This window comes from Podarcis cretensis (genome assembly GCF_951804945.1).
Source record: "Podarcis cretensis genome assembly, chromosome: 14".
In the NCBI taxonomy this organism is placed as follows: Eukaryota; Metazoa; Chordata; class Lepidosauria; order Squamata; family Lacertidae; genus Podarcis; species Podarcis cretensis.
This window is the reverse complement of record NC_137183.1, coordinates 36,751,854-36,768,313: the sequence shown is the minus strand read 5'-3', so window position 1 is coordinate 36,768,313 and position 16,460 is coordinate 36,751,854. Positions and strand designations below refer to the sequence as shown.

The 16,460-nt window shown below is 43.2% G+C and overlaps 1 long non-coding RNA gene across 1 annotated transcript; it reads right to left on the bottom strand.

Annotated features, from left to right (window-relative positions):
• Positions 1–248: 248 nt before the first annotated feature.
• On the bottom strand, positions 249–15,637 carry LOC307202572. Its single transcript, XR_013832939.1, has 4 exons — positions 15,493–15,637; positions 4,177–4,505; positions 1,550–1,603; positions 249–1,099 (listed from the first exon to the last, which is right to left on the bottom strand). It is a non-coding gene; the product is annotated as an uncharacterized lncRNA (long non-coding RNA).
• Between the last annotated feature and the right edge of the window lie 823 nt (positions 15,638–16,460).

Here is a 16,460-nt window from a genome sequence, read left to right as displayed (position 1 = left end):
GAGGGCCGCATTCCTCATGGGTAACCTGCCGCGGGCCACATGTCGGCAGAGGGCAGGGCCAGAGACGAAAGTGGGCAGGGCAACAGGTGCAGTCCGTGCACGGTAGGGGCGTGGTCCAGCCAGGCAAAAATCAGAAGAGGAGGGGGGCATTTCTCTCCAGCAAGAGGAAGGATCACACTTTAGGGTGCGATCCAGCCAGGCAAAAGCAGGTGAGGAGGATGGAGAGCGTTTCTGGAGTCTTAGGGAAGAGTCCCAAGGGCCAGATACAGAGGCCTGGAGGGCCACTGGTCCCGCATCACTGTTATAGAACATCTTGAACTAAGAAGTGTGCATGAACACGAAAACTCATACCTAGAACAAACTTAGTTGGTCTCTAAGGTGCTGCTGGACAATTTTTTAATTTTTTAAAATATAATACCCTGTTTATCATCCACAGGGATAGAAAGCAGTCCTTTACTCATGCCTAAGGGCTTGTTGCTTGAGTCCAGTGGGGATCCGGGTTTCCGTTTCAAAAGTGGTTTGCTATGTGGCCCAGGGATGGGGGTGGAGAAGGCTTGCGTGCCCGACGCATGTAGGGACCAAGTTGGTCTGGGGCTAAGTTTAGATCTTGGCCACAATATCGTATTAATATTATTTGGGCACACTTAAAAGGTTTACATACATTATCTTCCCAGCAATGCACTACACAGTGCCAAGGCAGAATTAGGGCAGCGGGACCTGTTCCTCCACAAGGGGTGCTGAGCCTTGGGGGTGCTGCAGGGCATAGCAACTATGCCATCGTGAATTGAGCAGAATGGAAGACAGTAGGCAAGAGGGCAATGAATTTTTGCCTCACACAGGGCACTGCTGAAATTTGAAAGACCGTAGTCCTCCCCTGTACAGTGGGCCAAAATGGTAGGTGGATCCTGCAACAAAATATTGCAGCACGTCCTCACCTCCTAGCAGAAGTGTTCCTGTTCAAGACGCCATCTATTGTGCCTGCCATCAAGATGCTGGTCTTATCCTCTTCCCACCTCTCCAACTGGCACTCAATATTTCATGGCTACTGACAAGTAGAACAGTCCTGGCTCCCCACTGCCACGATGGGGAGCTCAGCATCCTGGAGGTAGTTAGGAAAATTGTGGGGAAATGCACTGAAAAGTGTGGGATGAGCAAATGACCAACAGGAAGTGGTTTGCTACATGAACACCCTGCAAGAAAATCAGGATGAATGCTCGGTAAAGACTGGACACAGTCTAACCTCCACAAAAGCAAATCAGGAAGAATGCTGAATAAACAGGCCATCTGAGACGTGCATTTTCCAGCAACCATTCTAGGACCACCATTTCCCCACCCCTGTTCAAACCATATTCACAATACAGTATGTAGAATGCAAGACACCAATTTTGCAAAATGCCTTTGCATGGAGGGAGTGTTGCTCTTTCAGGGAAAAGACACACTTTACATGTTCTGAATATCACCATTTGCACTGAAAAAGAACCTCACCAAAGTTTCTTGCTTGCCTCTGTAGAAGTTCGCAACAGGACTTAGGCAAGGGTTCCCAAATTACCTGGGTTGATGGGGAGTGTCCTGACCTTGTCTTGTACCGTTTCCAGCAGCTAAACTAGAGAAATCAGGAGGGGAAGGTTTTAATGCCACTACGATGATATTCCTATATATACACCTGCATTATAACCTGCTTATGTCTGAACGTCAGCCGTATGCTTTAAAGGCATTGCTGCAAGAGTTGGCTGAAAAGTTGGCAAGCCTCATCTTAGGTGGCGAACTGGAAAAGGTCCTACTGTGAGGCAGGGAAGATGTGTGGGTGGATGGCTCAATAATCATTCCATTGGGCTAATGCTCATCTGTCTGGTGGAGATAGGAGAGGCTGGCAGCAGCTGGTTAGCAGGTCGTGAAAGCCATGGAACCAAGGAGCCTGAATATTTATCTCTGCCCCATACATATTCACATCCTCTGGGAAATGAGGAATTGTGGGCAGGAAGGAGAGTGACTCCATTGTCATTCTGCCTTTCTGAAAAAGTGTGGTGAAGACCCAAGGGTGGGCAAAACCTCAGGGGGAGAGCATGCATACATCATGCATAAGGTCCTTCCCAACAGATTTCCAATTAAAGAATCTCGGGTTGCAGCAGAGCAGGAAAACTAGATGAGATCTGGGAGGTAAGATTGCCTGTTCCTGTTGCCTTTGACAAACAGGGCAATCTATAATTTGATATTTTGACAGGAACTAGAACCTCCAGATACTTTTTAAATATTATTTGGCATTCATTTATTATATGTTTGGTATGTAATACAATGAATACATTTCATTGTGTTTTTAGTATTTTGTTGGGAGCTGCCCATAGTGGCTGGGGCAACACAGTCAGCTGGGCGGCATATAAATAATAAAATCGTTGTTGTTATATATACAGCAGAAGTATCATTTCCCAGACAACTATCGTCACAAGCCAAACAAGTCTGGAACTACACCGGACAGTCAAATAACACCAATATACTACCTATGTATATGAAGATGACTTTTATTCTTGCTTTTTTTCTTTTCTTCCGCTTTGTGACTTAACTCATATGTAACTGTGCTTATTCTATGTACCTATTTTATGGTTTTGCGCTTTTTTGTAAAAAAAAAATTCATTACTCCCCCCCCCAAAAAAATAATCAATAAAATAAGGATACAAAAATCAAACCACCATCTAACATTATACTTCTAATAAAAAAAATTCTACTATTTTACAAACCTCAAGACTTCCTTCCACCCCCTTCTACTGGAAACTGAACCCTGAGACTCCTGGAGTCTCTCGCCGCTCAGAGATTGGGGTGTGCATCACAGTATACACAGCGCAAATAAAACCGGCCAGTTGCGGCCTACTCTCGCTGTAGCCCCTTGGCGCCAGTATTATCTGTGCAAATATTCCCTTTTCTCGCAGCAGGCTTTCTCTGTGTGTGCATGGGTAAGGGCTGTCCCTGCTCCCCCTCTCCCCTCCGGTCACCACCTTCCGACATGGGATTTGAGACTTATTAATACACGGCTTCCCGGCTGCTTCTGCATGTTGCTGCCTCAGGCGGAGAAGCCCTGTTTAGATCTTCATTAAAGCGGCAGCAGAGACAGGCCTCACGGGAGGAGCACGGCCCACTTCTGATCTCCCCCTCCCCATCTTCCCAACCCCTGCGAATACCAGCTTTAAAAAAAGAAAAAGGAAATCTTATTATTAGCCACAGCAGTGTTTGGGTACTTAACCACCATCCCTGAGGAATCAGTCCTTTAAAAATAAACCAGGCTTGGGTGATTAAAACAAAAACCAACCATCAAACTAAGCTGGCCAGGTAGTAGACAGGTGAGGGACCAGCTGAGGTAATTCCACCTGACAGGCTGTGGCTCAGTGGTAGACCATCTTCTTTGCATGGGAAAAGTCCCGGGATCTCTGGTATCTCCATGTAGGGCTGGGAGAGACCGTTGTCTGAATTCCTAGAGAGCCGGTGCCAGTCAGTGTGTACAATACTGAGCTACATGGGCCAATTGTCTTGACTCAGTAGAAGGCAGCTTCCTATGTTCCCGGTATGGCCTTCATATTATTGATATTGTCAGCTGAGCCCAACACAACTAGTACAGTGGTACCTCAGGCTACATAAGCTTCATGTTACAGATGCTTCAGGTTACAGACTCCACTAACCCAGAAATAGTACCTCGGGTTAAGAACTTTGCTTCAGGATGAGAACAGAAATCGTGCTGCGGTGGCGCAGCGGCAGCAGGAGGCCCCATTAGCTAAAGTGGTGCTTCAGGTTAAGAACAGACCTCCGGAACGAATTAAGTACTTAACCCGAGGTACCACTGTACTAGAATTGTGGGAAGAAAGGTGGGCAATTCTACAACCCCAGGCTGCTGACTTCCCTCCATTTTAGCCAAATCTATGCCCCTATAGATTTGGTTTTTTAAAAAAGACAGATAAGGGGTCACTCCCTTGGGTGATTCAAATCCTTGTAAGAAATCCAAACAGCTGTTCCGTTAAGACCAAGAATAACCAAACTTCTGCTTGAGTTTTGTACAAGCAAATCGGGATGAATGCTCAATAAACAGGTTACCGGGAGGAGCCTTGCACTCCTCAAAGTCATGTTGCTCTCTGTCAGTTCAACTGGCAACCTAGCTTAGCCAGAAGCCAAATAATCAACAGGTTCAAAACTCACTTTGCTTCAGAACTCAGCTTCTTGCTCCATTTGGTACTGGATGAGGCAGCTGTGTTCTTTCTGCTTCGCCATACTGCCTGGTGCCAGAGAGTGAGCTCAGTTGTGTGGGTCCGAGATTGTGCATGGACAAAGCACCAGACCTGCCCATGACTGGGGAGGGCAAAACCAGGGAAAGGAGTGTAGAGAGTTAGTTTCTCCAGTGAAGTCAGAATTCAGTTTTCTCCACGTTTTCACTGGCTTTTCCATTGGTGATGTTAGTGTTATGGAATGCTGAGAGTGGATTCAAAGACCAGTGAAATTCTTTTTTTTCCCCAGCAAAGGCCGACGGGCTGAAAATATTTGCACGGGATATAAATTACATGCATGATCTCATGTTTATGTTAATAATAAATATGATAATATTATCAAACCTATCCATTATTAAGGAAATCAGCCCTGAGTGCTCACTGGAAGGACAGATCATGAAGCTGAGGCTCCAATACTGTACTTTGGCGACCTCATGAGAAGAGAAGACTCCCTGGAAAAGACCCTGATGTTGGGAAAGATGGAGGGCACAAGGAGAAGGGGACGACAGAGGATGAGATGGTTGGACAGTGTTCTTGAAGCTACAAACATGAGTCTGACCAAACTGCGGGAGGCAGTGGAAGACAGAGGAGTGCCTGGCGTGCTCTGGTCCATGGGGTCACGAAGAGTCGGACACAACTAAACGACTAAACAACAACAAATATTTGTACCTGGTTGAGACTATTAAGATCCTAATGACTAATGGAAAAAATGTAAGCACCCACACCATCGTTGCGGAACCATACACTTTAAATGTCAAACTTTTGTGTGTGACACAACACAATGTGTTACCAACCTATGACTTTGTTGTATTTGCTCAGCGTTCACTTCCAAAAACATAGAAATGTTACTTCGCATGATAAGATGATACTGTCAAAGCGCAGAAGTGAATTTTGGTAGAGTTGGAAATACTTGGAAATCTCCTGTTTTAATTCCAGTGTTGTATTGATGGGATTGTTTCATTGCATATTTTTAATTACTGAATCTTTTAATTTTATCTTGTAGCTATGCAATGAAGCTGAAGGTTAGAAACTTCAGGACAGACAAAAGAAAGAAGTTCTTCTAAACACAGCGCAGAGTTAAAATATGGAACTCACTCCCACAAGAAGTAGAGATGGCCACAAATTTGGATTACCCCCAGCAGAGAGATCTCAGTGATCAGGAAGAGATCAAGAGGCTCAACCAGCCATTAAGCTATCCTGGACTCAGCTTGTCAAGGGCATTTTGCAAATTAGTACAGTACAGGATCCATGAACCTGGTCCATAATGGTAGCTATGTGAACTGCCCTGAGACCTCCAGGTAGAGGGCAGTATATAAATTCAATAAATAAATAAATAGTGTCAGCTCTGAAGCACCAGACTTGTTAGAATGAGATGCAATAAAAAAACAAAACCCTTCACATTAATATTGTGAGATCCCCTGTATACAGTCGAGCTATTCCTTGTCATTGTCCATAAATCCAGGCTTTTGATGGCTGCATGATATGCCAGGGGAGCCGGTGGGGAGGAGGACTCAAATCAGGTTCCTAACAGCAGCCTGGCCCTGCTATTTGCCTTGACAGCAGAGCCAGATCCCTTTCCGACTTTGCAAAACCTTCTCCCTTAAGCACTGGGCTTCGGAAGCCTTCCGAGGAAGTGTTCCAGCGCCAAGCAAGGCTGCTGCGAGCTGTGCTCCTGCTGACCCCTTTGGAGACAGAAATAGCCACACAGTGAGCAAGTAAGAGAGAGAGAGAGAGAGAGAGAGAGAGAGAGAGATCTGCATTGCAAGGGATGGTGAAGAGAATAGATCAAATGAAAGATGGCTAAGCAAGCAAGGAAGGAAGCACTGCGGGGTGTGGGGAAGATGGCAGAAGAAATCAGGGAGAGGAAAGGAATAGGGTGGCCACTTACTCATTCTGCTCAGAAGAAGAAGAAGAAGAAGAAGAAGAAGAAGAAGAAGGGATAGAATCAACACAAAATTGTATATCCTGATTTGTATGTAAAGATGCAAATCTAGAAAGCATGACTATAAATTTGGTAGAGATACATATTGCAGCTTGTGTGTGCCCGCTCAGTAAGTGGTCCAGGTATTCATACTGAATGAGCAATTTCTGGCTCTCCCTCCTTGTAGCTCATTCATTCATTCATTCATTCATTCATTCATTTAATATATTTATATAGGGCGCTTCACAAGATAAAAACACAAGATAAAAAAAAACAAATAAATAGTTTAAAACAACAAAACAATAACTGCCATCCCATAAACACATTTAAAAGGCAGTAGAATATTAATAAGCCAAAGACCTGGTTGAATAGGAATATTTTCACCTGGCTCCTAAAGATATATACAGTTCACCGCCCAGACAAGTGTGTGAAATAATGAGACATGAGGCTTCTTCTCAGCGTTATTTTTTCTTCAGTTTGGGCAAAACTAAAAAAAGCTCCACAACTGTTGTGCCCAGATTTTCACTTTTTGAAACCCTATTCCAGCTGGAAAACAGCTCTGCTTCTTCTCTGCATTAAGAAGTTGTCACCCAGTTTTTGATTCTGGCAGCCATTTTGGAATCCTAAGGCTCTCTATTTTCATAGAGTAAAAAAAGGGGGGGAAAGGAAAAGGAGGGTGTTCCTGTCAAAGGAGAGGGGGCCAGAACTAACATTAGGCAGGGGAGACTTGAAAAGTACTCCAAGCCTGACTTCCGGTCGGCGCCAGCGCTTAATGGCGGTCCGAGCCTCGAGCTCCGAGGCAGGACTGCTCCGTTAGTTCGGGTCTCACCCGCTACGGCAAGCGGGGGACCCCTAAAATCACAGGCGCGGAGCCTGTGAACAAAGGAGATTCGGTGGGCACCTTTTGCGCCCCCCGGTACTGTGAGGGAGCCTTTTTAAAGGCTTCTGAGCGGCATCGGGGTAAGCGCGGTGCTGAGAGTCGTCACCCAGCTAGCGGAGTGAAGCCGCGTCGCCATGAGCGGAGAGCGCCGATTCCTTCCTGCAATTGGAATTTGACTACAATACCCGTGAGTAAGATTGAAAAAGTAACGGGACATTAAAAAAAAAAAAATTTGGCTGAAAACGGGAAAGGCAAAAATTAAGGAAGTCTGCCTCCCCGGAACTGCAGAAGAGATAAAGCAACGAAAATCAAGCTGCACTTAAAGGGAATCTTTCTAATTTTTTTTTAAGCTGTCAAACTGACATCGGACTTAAAACCTCCCCCCAGATTGGCAGGAGAAGGGGGGAAGGGATTGGAACGTTGTTAACCTGCTGGAAAATTAATGGAAAATTAAGACCTTCCATTGCCAAATCCCCCGGGGTCGGGCTGCCCAAACAAGACACCGGGACGTGGACTGTCAAACTTTGAGAAGTGGGGACTTGTTTGTAACAAAGTTACCGGACCTTAGACGTACTTTGTTGCATTTTGGCCACATAGAAAATAGAGACATTACAATTTGGATATTGGAAACTTCTGGCTACTGTTATACTTCCTTGCCTCTTTGTTTTCTTCTATCTTTGCCATTTGGATACAATTGAATGCTCCCTCTAGAGGGTTCTATGTGAAACTGTTGCACTTTGAAAAGTAACAGTGGGATTTTCCACTTGGGAATCAACTCTGTGAAAACGACCTTGAGGATATGAGTGCCCCTACAGAAGAGATAGTAACAAGGCAGAAAGCAAAACAATCTCACAAGAAAAGGGCCTCTATATCAGGAACTGCAGCTGTGCAGGAAAAAACACCAGCTTCTATGGATCCTATGACTCAGGCACTACTTAAAATAAATCAATCCCTGGAAGCATTGACAAAGCTATCGACAGAGAATTCTAAAAAATTAACAGAGTTGACAACAAGGTTGGATGTGAATACAGCTAGTGTTACATCGAACACAGATTCTATAAATAGATTAATTCAGGAAAGTTCAGAAACACGAAAGATTGCAGAAAGTGCAAAAACAACGGCTGAAGAGACAAGGGAAAAATTTGGGCCTATTATTAAAAAAGTGAATGAGCATGATGCAGCCCTCTCCTTACTGGAACTTCAACGTAAAGAGAAGAATTTAAAATTTAGATTGGTGCCTGAAGGGGAAGGGGACAACCTTGTGAAATTTCTTACAGAGAACATCATAACTTTTTGGCAGGAGGAATGGGAGGAAGATGAGGAACTTGAGATAATATCAGCCTTTCGACTGGGTAGAAGGCAGGATAAAAAACCAAGGGACTGTCTAATTACACTGAGATCAAAAGAAGAAAGAGATAGAATATTGAATTTGCATTATCAAAAGGCATTGGTGATCCAAAATTGTCAGATACAGATTTTCAAGGACATTCCTAAATACATTTTAGAGGTGAGAACATATTACAAAAGTTTAGTAGACCTGCTGAAGAAAAACACTATACCATTCAGATGGGAGTTTCCACAAGGATTGTCCTTTAACTTTAAAGGAAGGAAGATTAAAATAAAAACAATTCAGGACAAAGAACAATTTCTGGAGAAGTACCTGGAGGATCTGCAGAAAGGAACCGTGGAGGAGAGGGAACCACCTGATATAGCAAATCTGTCATTTGGACTTTCACTACCACCATCGGAGGAAGAGCAGAAGCTTGGAGCAGTTGGAGGAACAGCTACCTAAATACAAAATGTCTCTGCAACTCCTTAGTTGGAACTGTAACGGTCTGAACCTTCCTCGGAAAAGACGACAGGTTTTTCACATTTTGAAGAAAGAACAATTAGACATAATATGTTTGCAAGAAACCCATATTGCCAGGATACATAGGAAATTACTGACAAATAAGAGACTTGGTCAAGAATTTATCTCATCAGACAAAGTAAAGAAAAGAGGTGTGGTGATCTATGCAAAGGAAAAGTTGGCTCCAAAATTGATATTTAAAGATGAACAAGGAAGATACCTGGCAATTGAAATACAAATTCAAGGAGAAAAGATATTAATTGTGGGAGTTTATGCCCCAAATGAAGGGAAGGCCGAATTCTTTAGGAAGTTGCATGAGACATTAGTTGACTTTTTAGACTATAAAATCCTAATGATGGGAGACATGAATGGAGTTGTCTCAACAAACATGGATAAAGCACAGAGACAAGTGATTTCAAAAGAAGGGAGACTACCAAAGATTTTTTTCGAAATGACTGAAACAATGGACTTGATTGATATTTGGAGAATAAAGAATCCTCTAGAGAGAGAGGGAACCTTCTTCTCTGAGGCAAAAATGACATGGACAAGAATAGACCAAATCTGGATTTCTAGTAGTCTGGCGCCAAGAACAAAAAAAGTAGAAATATGTCCAAAAACGTGCTCCGACCATAATGCGGTGAAGATGGAGATGAAACTAACAACAACTGGATCCTTTAGATGGAGAATGAATGACACCCTATTTAAGGATGAAGAGATTCACAAGAAGGCCCTTAAAACATTAAAAGATTACTTTGAGATCAACAGGAAAACAGATGTGGAAAAAAGAATAATCTGGGACGCAAGCAAAGCCGTGATGCGAGGTTTCCTAATTCAACAAAATTCTATAAAGAGGAAGCAACAAAATGAGAAGAAGGAAAATTTTTTAGAAAAAATAAAAGAAGGAGAGAAGAAGTTGAGGTCTAAACCAAAGTCCCATGAGATTTTGAGAGAAATAAAGTTTTATCAGATGCAGTACATGGAGCTTATGAACCAACAAATAGAATGGAAGATAAAGCAAATGAGACAAAGAACTTTTGAATCAGCGGATAAATGTGGGAAACTTCTGTCATGGCAACTGAAAAAAAGGCAGAAAATGAATACTGTAACAAGTCTAGAAATGGATGGAAAAATTATCCACAAACCCAATGAGATCAACAATTGTTTTCAAAGTTTTTTTAAGAAATTGTATGCACAAGGGCCTATCAACGAGCAAGAAATAGAAGAATTCATCAGAAAATACGGTCTACCAAAAATCTCAGAACAAAGTAAAAGGATCTTAAATGAGGAAATAACAGAACAAGAAATAGAGGGTGCCATTCAAAATATGAAATTGGGAAAATCACCAGGACCAGATGGCCTGACGGCCAAATACTACAAAATGCTGAAAGAATGGCTGATACAACCATTGAAGGAAGTTTGCAATGAAATTTTGAAGGGGAAAAAGGCACCTGAATCGTGGAAAGAGGCTTTCATCTCACTTATACCGAAAACAGAGACTGAGAAGAACCAGGTCAAAAACTACCGCCCTATATCTTTACTCAATGTGGATTACAAAATTTTTGCAGACATTTTGGCAAAAAGATTGAAAAGAGTTTTGGCAGAAGAGATTCATAAGGACCAAACAGGCTTTCTCCCAGGTAGACATATGTCAGACAATGTGAGAAACATTATAGATATTTTGGAGCTGCTGGACGTTGACATTAACAGGAAAGCAGTTTTGATTTTTGTGGACGCGGAGAAAGCCTTTGACAACATTTGTTGGACTTTTATGAAAAAGAATCTCCAAGGGATGGGGGTAGGCCAAGGTTTTGAAAACGGTATAGGTGCAATATATTCTCAACAAAAGGCCAAATTAATTGTAAATAATGTGGTAACAGAAGAAATACCTATAGAAAAAGGTACACGACAGGGTTGCCCAATATCCCCTTTGCTTTTTATATCAGTCCTGGAGGTTTTGTTAAACATGATCAGAAAGGACCAGTTGGTCAAAGGAGTTCAGGTCGGAGTTAGACATTATAAATTAAGAGCATTCGCAGATGATCTAGTATTGACTTTGCAACAGCCAGACACTAGTACTAAAAGAGTATTAGAACTAATTGAAATATTTGGTCGAGTAGCAGGTTTTAAATTGAATAGACAAAAAACGAAAGTGTTGGAAAAAAATTTAACAATGGAAGAAAGAGAGAGTTTTCAGAATGAAACAGGCTTGGAAATAACTAAAAGGGTAAAATACCTGGGGGTAAACTTAACATCCAAGAATGTGAATTTATTTAAGGATAATTATGAAAAATGTTGGTCAGAAGTTAAAAAGGATCTGGAAATATGGTCAAGGTTGAAACTTTCCTTGTTAGGCCGAATCGCTACTATTAAGATGAATGTATTGCCTAGAATGTTGTTTTTATTCCAGACGTTGCAGATTGTGGACAAGATAGAATGTTTCAAGAAGTGGCAGAAAGACATATCAAAATTTGTCTGGCAGGGCAAAAAGCCCAGAATTAAATTTAAGATTTTAACTGACGCAAAGGATAGAGGGGGGTTTGCCCTGCCGGACTTAAGACTTTATTATGAATCAGCAGCTTTCTGCTGGTTGAAACACTGGCTACTTCTTGAGAACACTGACATCTTGGATCTGGAAGGATATGACAATAGTTTTGGTTGGCATGCATACTTATGGTATGACAAGGTAAAGGTGTATAAAAGCTTTAAAAACCATATTGTAAGGAAAGCATTGTATAACGTTTGGATTAGATACAAAGATTTGTTGGAAAGTAAAACCCCTAGGTGGGTGTCACCAATGGAAGCTAGGGAAGTAAAAAAGCTTAATATGGATTCTAAATGGCCAAAATATCATGAGATTTTAGAATACGATGGTGAAAGGGTGAAACTTCAGAGTTATGAGAAACTAAAGCCTAAGGTTCGAGATTGGTTGCATTACCATCAGATAAATGAGACGTTTAAACAGGACAGGAAAATAGGATTTCAGAAAGAGAAGTCAAAATTAGAAACAGAATTGTTGGAACCCAATACTAAGAACTTATCAAAAATGTATAACTTGCTGTTAAAATGGAATACACAGGATGAAACGGTGAAATCAGCCATGATTAAATGGGCACAAGATATCGGTCATGATATTATGTTTGCTGACTGGGAACAGTTATGGACCACCGGTATTAAATTTACTGCATGTAATGCCTTAAAAGAAAATATTATGAAAATGATCTACCGGTGGTACATGACCCCAGTCAAGCTTGCAAAAATTTATCATTTGCCTAATAATAAGTGTTGGAAATGTAATGAGACTGAAGGCACTTTCTACCACCTTTGGTGGACCTGCCCAAAGGTTAAAGCTTTCTGGGAAATGATCTATAATGAGATTAAGAAGGTCCTTAAGTGGACTTTTCCTAAGAAACCAGAGGCTTTCCTCTTGGGCATGGTGGGCCAAGTGGTGTTAAGGAAGGATAGGACTTTCTTTATGTATGCCACTACAGCAGCAAGAATTCTACTGGCAAAGTATTGGAAGACGCAAGAACTACCTACTCTGGAAGAATGGCAAACAAAGGTGATTGACTTTATGGGACTGGCCGAGATGACGGGCAGAATCCGGGACCAGGGGAAAGAGACAGTGGAAGAAGATTGGAAGAATTTCAAAATATATCTTAAAAATAATTGCAAAATTGAGGAATGTTAGGATGTCAGGGGGTAAGAAGTAAAGAATTGCAGCAGTAAACAAAAAAAAAACTTAAGAATTTTTTACGAAAGGGAACTAAGACAATGGACTTAAGGGTTGCTAAAGAATTATTAAACAAGGATGCAGGGATGGGGAGGTATGGGGAAGTCAAAGAAAGAAGGGTATGAACCGATGAGCATGAAGTTATACTGTTTTACATTGTTCTTTATTACATGTGTGGAAAATTAATAAAAATTATTATAAAAAAAAAAAAAAAATGAAAAGTACTCCAAGCCTGCTGGAAGGCTGGGTCTGGCCACCAATTTAATTTCCCAAAATGCCCCAGAGGCATTGTGGGAAATTTGACGACCTGCATAATTTTGATGCAGCTGTTAACAGACCCTCCAAGTGTCCCTATTTTCTAGGGACAGTCCCAGATTTACAGAAGCCATCCCAGTTTCTGATTTGATCTCAGAATGTCCCACTTTTCCTTAGGATTCCCCTATTTTCATCGGAGGAATGTTGGAGGGTATTGTTATAGGAATTCTAAGGTCTTAAATATAGAATGAATGTTGATAATTGCACAAGGTAAACACACATACATAAGTACAGTGGTACCTTGGTTTAAGAACAGCCCTGTTTACAAACAATTTGGTTTATGAACTTCAGAAAACCGGAAGTAGTGTCCCGGTTTGCGAACTTTACCTCGGTCTAAGAACAGAATCCGAACGGTGGAAGGGCACCGGTGGCGGGAGGCCTCATTAGGGAAAGCGCACCTCAGTTTATGAATGGTTTCGGTTTAAGAACGGACTTTGGGAATGGATTAAGTTCATAAACCGAGGTACCGTACCTCAGTTTATGAACTTAGGTATACACAGTATATAAACTACGTCTAAAATAGTACAGGAGAGCAATCCAAAAGCCATCTTGGCTCCTCTAAAGACTCTCAATATTTCCTCTGCCTCCTTAATCCCCCTTGGCTGAGAACAAGTAGGCAGATAGTAATCTGGGGAAGTTCCTGAAGGGATTCCTCTCCTATATCTATGAACCTTCTCAGTGGCGTAGCGTGGGGGGTGCAGGGGGGGCCGGCTGCACCGGGCGCAACATCTGGGGGTTAGGGTTAGGGGGCGCAAATCCATGGGTTAGGGGGCGCAAATTACTTGCCTTGCCCCGGGTGCTGACAACCCACGCTATGCCACTGAACCTTCTTGATATTAATTGTCATTGTTTGCCCAGATGCTCTGCATTGAGGGATGTCTGAGGGTCATCCTGATTGTCTTATCAAATGCAAACGTTTTGTGTAAACTGTATCTGGAACTATGTAAAACTTGCTAAATCCTCAGGAATATCACACCTTGGCCTTCCAGAGCCACAGTAACCCCACGTTACGTGTGACGTAATTCCTGGCTGTTTGTAGAGGGAACTGTCCTTCTCCACACAAAAATGCAAACACTGGAAAAGAGATGTTTCTTCTTGGTTGGGGTCTCTCTTGCCTCCTTGCTAGGAAGAGAGGAAACTCTTGCAGCAGAAAAATAAAGATCTGCCTTGCTTTCACTGCATCCTGCCTCCATCCATTCATCCCTGACCAATCATGGACTTAGGGGACTCAGTCTCTTGGGGAATTGGGCAGAAAAAGCCAACCACCCCTATTTTTTTCTATATCAGTTTGGAGTTATGTGACCCCCCGAGCTAAGGAGATAAGTAACTATACAACCTTTAGAAGACATCTGAAGGCAGCCTTGTACAATGGTACCTCAGGTTACAGACGCTTCAGGTTACAGGTGCTTCAGGTTACAGACTCTGCTAACCCAGCAATAGTACCTCAGGTTAAGAACTTTGCTTCAAGATGAGAACAGAAATTGCGTGGCGGCAGCGGGAGGCCCCATTAGCTAAAGTGGTACCTCAGGTTAAGAACACTTTCAGGTTAAGAACGGACCTCCAGAACAAATTAAGTTCTTAACCCGAGGTACCACTGTATAGGGAAGTTTTTTTTAAAAATGTTTAATGTTTTATGTGCTTTTATATATGTTGGATGGGGGTATAAATAATAAAATTATTGTTATTATTATGGATTAGGACATCCCATTTTCATTGGAGGGTATGTGTTAAGTGGATGGGTGTCACCAGGGGAGTGAAACACCAGCTGCTCCTGCCCTCAGCCACAGCCTCAGGAACAACAAGAAGGGATAGAGAGAAGTCGCCATCCCTGAGGTATTGCTACATTTCTTCACTTTATTTTTACCCAGCTTCCTACAAATGTTAATCGTTTGTGCCAGCAGCACCCACGGACTTGGGGAATAAACTCTCTGAATATCTGAAGCTTGTCAACCCTCTTGGCTTTGTGGAGGGGAGGCAATGCCTATTTAGGGGAATGGACTTCCAGTTCCTGAGGTCTGCTGCACGTCTGACTGCAAGCAGAGAGGCTGGTGCTCATAGGGCCTGGTAGGGCGGAAGGCAGGGAGCCCAACAGTAGGTGGCGCCAGAACCAATGAGAGGCAGACACAACAAGGTCTAGTTTTGTCCCCATCCTCCTTCCTCCCTGCTGAATTCTACAGGAGCAACGCTGAGCCTATGCAGAAGGAGGAAGCGGACAGCCAGGGCTGCCCCCTAGACTGGTTGTTGTAAGAAGGCAGACAGGTGGCGACTGGCTGAGAGCAGGATGAAGCTGGTGGAGCAGTGGCTCATTTGCTCTAATGGAACAGCTTCCACTGCTAACCACAGTAGATGAGCAGAGCTCTCTCCCACCGTCTCTGCTGCCAAACCCACTACTGTTTGGATGGCGTGCCCTTCTCCATCAGATCAGGACTCATTTTAGGTCTCATTTAAATCCATGTTTTCAGCTGCAACTAAGCGGAACATACAGAATCCAGCTCTGTGTAACTCTTAAGGACTGGCGTCTTAAGTCTGCTAATTTCCCTCTTTCTGATCTCTTACCTTTTGTGATTTCCAAGCCTGAGGGCAAAGACTGCCTCATCTTAAATCTGTGTGCTTCGTAAAACAAACTTCAGATGTCTTTAAATTGCCGAGTTGCCTCAAAATCATTCAGTACTGGGCAACGAACAAATGGTAATAATTTGCAGAAGGGGTGGCGCTGTGGGTAAAAGCCTCAGCGCCTAGGGCTTGCCGATCGAAAGGTCGGCGGTTCGAATCCCTGCGGTGGGGTGCGCTCCCGCTGCTCGGTCCCAGCGCCTGCCAACCTAGCAGTTCGAAAGCACCCCTGGGTGCAAGTAGATAAATAGGGACCGCTTACTAGCGGGAAGGTAAACGGCGTTTCCGTGTGCGGCTCTGGCTCTGGCCAGAGCAGCTTTCTCACGCTGGCCACGTGACCCGGAAGTGTCTCCGGACAGCGCTGGCCCCCGGCCTCTTGAGTGAGATGGGCGCACCAACCCCAGAGTCTGGCAAGACTGGCCCGTACGGGCAGGGGTACCTTTACCTTTACCTTTTAGCCACCCGTCAGGTGAGCATCTTCGTCCAATGCCATCCAGTCAGTTGTCTCAGGGAAGCAGATATCAAGTCCCCCTGACCAGGATGTTGTCAGCGGCTCTGTTCCTAGGAAAGAATAGTTCCAGGGAGGGCAAAAGAGATAGAAGTGCCACTGACATTGGCTGTAACTTTTCAGAACTTGAACTCGTGCTTGTTTCCCCCTCATTGCCTTTTCCTCATGTGTTTTGTCTCTTTTAGATGGTGAGCCTGAGGGCAGAGACTGTCCTGGCCCTGATTTCTGCAAGCCAGTCATCAAGTCTTTTTGGCTAGAGAATGGGTTATGGGTTGTAAGTGCCATAAATAAATAAATAAATTCAGATTCAATGTTTCTTTGAATACATTTTGTTAGACTTTAAGGTGCCACAAAACTCTAGGGGAAGGCCTGACAGGCAGTAATAAGACAGATGTTTTGCACCAAA